This window comes from Mus caroli, unplaced genomic scaffold, assembly GCF_978045245.1.
Source record: "Mus caroli unplaced genomic scaffold, Mus_caroli_1 scaffold_8, whole genome shotgun sequence".
In the NCBI taxonomy this organism is placed as follows: Eukaryota; Metazoa; Chordata; class Mammalia; order Rodentia; family Muridae; genus Mus; species Mus caroli.
In genome coordinates, this window is record NW_028227263.1 from 12,770,143 (window position 1) to 12,776,573 (window position 6,431).

A 6,431-nucleotide genomic window follows, 5' to 3' on the forward strand; every position below is an offset into this window, starting at 1 on the left:
CTGACTGTACAGCCTTGTTATAATCCAGTTTGTCCCTTCTGCAAATGAAGTTGAAGGATGGAAGGCCGGAGATGATTCCAGCAATTGAACAGGTTGAGATTTGACTCGGGAACAGCATGATGTAATTTCAACTTGAACAGACCACTTTGCCTGCCTGGTTGAGACTAATGCGTAGGAGAAATGGAAGGGAAGGAGATTTACAATAATCCCCACCTGGTGCAGTGACAGGGGAATTATGGTCAGAAGTAGTGGAGCTGGTAAAACGATTGGATTCTGGACTCAAAAACAATTCAAATATAAGTCGTGTAATGGCAGAAGGGTTGCATGTCGGATGCCAGCCAATGCTACATAGACTTGTTTCAACAAACAACAAAAACAAAAACCTTCAAGTTTGACAAAAATCATAGAAGACAAATAGCAATGAATAAACTATCAAATTTAGAAAGAAAAAAAAAAAGGAACCATTTCTTCTGCAGCTTGCTAAGACTTCAGTATTCCTAGCTGGGCTCCTGATTTCCCTACAGAGCTGCTTCTCACTTCTTTTCCAAGTTCAACAAATAAAACTGTTTATGACAATTGCTCAAGTCAAAACCTTTGCAGCTGGGGCTGGAGAGATGGCTCAGAGGTTAAGAGCACTGACTGCTCTTCTGAAGGTCCTGAGTTCAAATCCACAACCATCCATAACGAGACCTGGCGCCCTCTTCTGGAGTGTCTGAGTGTCTGAAGACAGCTACAGTGTACTTACATATAATAAATAAATAAATCTTTAAAAAACAAACAAACAAAAAAACCTTTGCAGCTAACCTTAACAACTTCTTTTCTCTTGTTCCCTACATCAGATCAGCTAAAACGATCTTCAAAAAAAAAATACGGAGTCCTACGATTCACTACTAGCACATCTGCCACCCTGACCCAAAACACCATTTTCTCTCTCCTGGTTATGACAACTTCTCAGAGTCCCAGTTGGTGGCAATGTTGCCCTTAAGGGATGCTTGACATTGCTAGGAGATATTTTTCAATGCCAACCCCAGGGGAAGGAGGTAAACTCAGGAAAGACCTCATAATAGAATTAGCCAGTCCAAAACGTCAAGGTAATGAAGTGAGGCTGTTGACCTGCCAAATATATCCTCCACACAGCCAGTGAAATGGTCATGGTAATGCTTAGATATAAGGCGTCAATTATACCTGGCCGGCCTCCCAATCCTACACTGACATGCCTCTCCCCCTGCATCCCTGCTTCTACTACCCTGATAGACTTGGCTACAGCTACCACAGGAGCCTTTTTGCTTTCTGGAAGCACTGAAAGTTCATCAGGTCATAGTGCCTTTACATATGCCCCTTTCCTCTGCCTGAGATGCTGGTCTTTTGGACAACTAGATAGCTCACTGTTTTATGCCTGCCCTGGGTGCTTTGAAAGGCCACCCAGACCTCTTCTTCTTGCAGGACTGATTGATTTAGCCTGGCTGCTGGGGAAGTTTTCCATTGACAGCTCCCAGTTCACATCTCCTGGAACTATTCCCTGTGAGAGAGAACCTAATTTTCCAGCTCAGTTAGTTTTCTTATCCAGTTTAAGACCACCTGCCTAAGTGCCACCCACAAAGAGCCGGGCCTTCCTACATTAATTAGCAATTGCTGGAAATAAAATCCGATGGCTCACTTTTCAAAGGTGTCTCTAGCCAGCTTAGGTCTAGCTAACAGTGAACAGAAAACATTGCTAATGCTTGATAGTCTAGCTAAGTACCCCTCCCCCAAATGTTAATAAGCTACTCCCCCCAAACTGAAAGTTTAGAGTATAAAAAAATCTCAAACATCCAAACTTTTCTACAAGGTCATTGGTTTGATATGCTTTAAACTATGCAGGATGTGAAACATGGAGATAGATCCAGCCATGGTTTTGGTTGTTAGGGTTCTATCCTTCTAATTATTCAAAAATTAAGGAAGGGTCATTCCTTAGGGTTTATAGACAGTGTTCTGCACTCAGTAGGCTTGCTGTCATAGGCTGACACAGAAATTTTCCAGGTTGCAAAATAAACTGCTTCATTTTCTCTACTCTGAGTTACCAGAAATCAAGGCAACTCTTTTTTGTTTGTTTGTTTTTGTTTTTGTTTTTCAAGACAGGGTTTCTCTGTGTAGCCCTGGCTGTCCTGGAACTCACTTTGTAGACCAGGCTGGCCTCGAACTCAGAAATTCGCCTGCCTCTGCCTCCCAAGTGCTGGGACTAAAGGTGTGCGCCGCCACGCCCCGCTCAGTACTCTTATTATGAAGTGAGAATTATTGTTTCTGACATAATCAAGAGGGTCTCCCACAATTGTGCCCATAGGTTCTCACCATATTGGTTGTGACCCCTTATGGGGGGTCAAATGTCAAATATTGTGCATGTCAGATAACAGTAAGAAAATTACAGCCCACTAAGCCAATCTGATGTAGACAATTTCTCAACTGGGGGTCTCTTCCCAGATAATTGTAGGATGTGTCAAGTTGACAAAGCTCACTAAGACAAACTCTTACCACCATCCAGCATTGTCTGTACTTTTAATTCGATTTCCCTGTTTATTATCTTTTTTCTCTGCTAGCCTATTTTAAAATTCATGAAGGATTCATGTTTTAGTTGCTCGCAGTTGCAATTTTTTTTTTTTTTTTTTTTTTGTTCTATGGAATTAATGCCAGGTATGAAGATACTGCCTATTTTTTAACTGTTGAGTAAATGTTGTGTGGGAAAATGTGGAGTTCAAAGGAAGATGGTTTTATTCTATCAGCAGGTTGCTGTAGAGATATGGAGATATGCTGGGTTGGTGGTGTGTGCCTTTAATCTTAGTATTTGGGAGGCAGAGGCAGGCACCACTAGCCTTGTACAAAGTTTGTTCCCTGGACCCCATGTGGTGAAAGAAAGGAACTGACTCTTGAGGGTTGTGCTCTCACCTCTCCTCTACACTCACAATGAAGGTGTGTGTGTGTGTGTGTGTGTGTGTGTGTGTGTGTGTGAGATGCTTGCATATACAACAAGCATGCAATAATATCTTTAAAAGAGAAGGTCTTACCAGGCAATGGTGGCCCATGCCTTTAATCCCAGCACTCGGGAAGCAGAGGCAAACAGATCGCTCATTTTGAGGCCAGCCTGGTCTACAGAGTGAGTTCCAGAGCAGCCAGGGCTACACAGAGAAACCGTGTCTTGAAACCAAAAGAAAAACAAAACAAAACAAAACAAAAGGGCCCGAAGGCATGGAGGTGAGCATAACAGTAGCAAAATTACAGTTATGAAGTGGTAAGGAAAGAGTTTTTGTGTTTGAGGGTCACCACAACCCAGGGAACTGTACTATAGGGTTGCAGCAGTAGGAAGGCTGAGAACAGCTGTGCTAGGGGGCCTTTACCTGGTATACTTAAAACCTGAAGTCTTTCAGAGTTTGGAGTGATTTGGAGTTTAGATTTTTGGGTTGCTGATTTGGCCAGTTGTTTTTTGTCAACTCAACACAATCCTGGAGTTAGCTGGGGAAAAAGGAATCACAACTGAGAAACTGCCTTCACCAGATTGGCCTCTGAATATGACTGTGGGACACTTTCTTGATTTCTAGATGAAGTGTGAGGGTTCAACTCACTCTGGGCAGTGCCATCCTTGGGCACGTGGGTTTAGGGCTATTTAACCTCTATCCCCAACTCCAATTTTTGCTTCTAGCTGCCTGAATTTCCCTTTATACCTTAAATTCAATGAAACAAAACAAAACAAAAGGCCCGAAGGCGTGGAGGTGAGCATAACAGTAGCAAAATTACAGTTATGAAGTGGTAAGGAAAGAGTTTTGCCCCCATCTCTTCCTTTTGCTTTGATGTGAGCTTTTGAAAGGGGACAGCCCCCTCCCCATGCCTCCAGATACCCACCATTCTCATTCTCTCTCTCTCTCTCTCTCTCTCTCTCTCTCTCTCTCTCTCTCTCTTTGTGTGTGTGTGTGTGTGTGTGTGTGTCTGTGTGTGAGTGTCTCAGTTTTTCGAGACAAAGTTTCTCTGTATAGTCCTGGCTGCCCTGAAACTCACTCTGTAGAGCCAGGATTAAAGGCATGGGCTACCACCATCTAGACAGACTCTTTCTTTAAAAAGTTTATTATATGCTTATTGTGTATTGTAACTACTACTACTGCTGCTGCTGCTGCTGCTGCTATAGGAGCAAGGCGTGGGGAGCAATGCAGTGAGTGTTCCCCCGTGGACCCTGCTTGAGTTCCTGCCTTGTTTTTCCTCAGTGATGAGCTGTACAATCTGTATGCCAAATAGACCCTATCCTCGATGAGATGCTTTTGGTCAGTATTTTATCACAGCACAAGGAAAGCCAACTAAAGCAAAAATGCTCAACCTGTAGTAAAGATAAGAGCTGACATTTTCTGAACCCTGACTATATGCCATGCCCTTTCTAAGCTCACTAAACATACAGTATGTTCACTTGCAGTTCCTGACATCTCTTTGAAGCGGCATCTTTTTAAGCCCCATTTTATAGTTGCAGAACCGGAACTTAGATTTACTGACCATTTCTCACGTGTCAGACAGGTTGTATTTGGCTGGACTAATCTCATATGTATTCTCAGAGTGTCTTGTGGGACAGGTGCCACTATTATGCTTGTTATAATAGAGGCTTCACAAACTGACCTGGGGAAATTCAAGAACTTGCCCACAGTGATGCTTTAAAACATGGCGGGTGTGTGTGTGTATGTGTGTGTCTAACTCAAGAAACGAGTGCCCAGTGTCCCCTTTCAAAAGCTCACATCAAAGCAAAAGGAAGAGATGGGGGCAGAGAAGGGAGCTTGTTCTAGAAGTGTGTTCTCTGGTCCTGAGTGTTGCATGGTCAGAAAAGGGAAGGCTCTGCCCTATGACCACGGAACGTCAAATGGGAAGTGCTTAAGGATTCTGGGAAGCATGGTTCCAGAGGAGCTACAGGTGGGCACTGTGCACAGAGAAAACAACAAAACAAATCAAAACAGAACCGACGCTGCCAAACTCAAGTTCTACAAGTCTGCCTGTGGCCTCACACAACTGGTGCTCAGGGGGAGGGGCTGTGTCCCTCCTATACTTCTGCTTCTCCCTGGTGCTAGGCTTCTCCCTGGTGCTAGGCAGCTTACCCAGTGGATCCTCTCTCCCAGCCAAGAATCCCGTTTCCCTGGGTGATCAGAGGTGGTGCCCCACAGTCCTCAGCAGTAAGCAGCCAGAATAATCCTTCCTGGAGCCAGAGAAGAAACTTGGTATAAACCATGTTGGGTCCCCCCCACTCCCCCAGGGCTCCATACCAACAACTGTTTATAGCTTTTATCACATACAGCACAAACATCTTAACTGCTGGCAAGACATGAGGCTGAAGATGGGCTTATCTTTCATGGATGCTTCTTAATTAAAACCTAAAACTTTTAAAGACCCAGTCTGTCACACTCAGGCTTTCTTTCTGTAGCATCTAGAGTCTAGAAAAGATCAAAACAGCTACTTGCCCAGGGCAGCACTAATTGGCTGTGGTATCCGGTGGTTTTAGTGCTCTGTAATAAGGTTACTTACGCTCTTTCTTGAGTTCTTTAATCACTATGTACATGGATTTCCATCTGCCCTTTACTTTATTCTTTACTGCCAGAAGATCTTGGAACACCATGTATAGGAGCAGATGAACTGCTCAAACTGGGAGGGCAACATGTGTTGCCGTTTGCCTCAAGGGACTTGTTACTGGGCTTCTGTCTTCGAAGTCAACAGAAATGTAGCCCTGGAAACAAGTTCTTGTTGGAAGGCAGCTTGCTAGGGGCCTCTGAGATCCTTGCCTTAGATATTGAACCATGTTTATCTGAGTATTTCATGGCTAGTACAGACAAGATCTGACACCTAAGATCTTTTGCATTGTATTGCAGAACTACTGGCTGTAGTCAGACCATTTGGCATAAGATATTTCAGGTTCAATCAGTCTTGAAGAACAGTATTTTTTTTATTTTGAGCAAATGACAGTGAACAAACTAAAGCATGCAGAGGTTGAGACTTGGACAGGCTCAGATGACTAGCTGGCGACAAAGCAAGAACCTCTGAGGCCCCCTAGTATTTGACTACTCATTTTATCATAATTCCATGGCTGGTGGTGGTACCCTGGGTGGCCCAAAGGCATTCAATTCCTTGGCCATTAGCTCTTAAAAGGTCAGCCGGTTATGTCAATTCATTTTTCATAATTCTAGCCACAAATGAAATTAGTCTTTTGGTCGGGAAGGCAGCAATGCAATGAGGCCGACCTATCCACTTTCCAGATAGGTCTTGAAAGAGTGAGATGACAAGCATTTGGGCTGAGGGCTGTGCGTTTCAGACGGTTTTTGTGGTTTCTGGCAGCTTGTTTTCCAAAGTGCAGTATTTTGAACGATGACTTACAGACAGCAGTCCCCAGGTTTGGTCACTTTGAGAGCTAGAGAGTAAGGGGTAAATGTAATGTTGGCTGA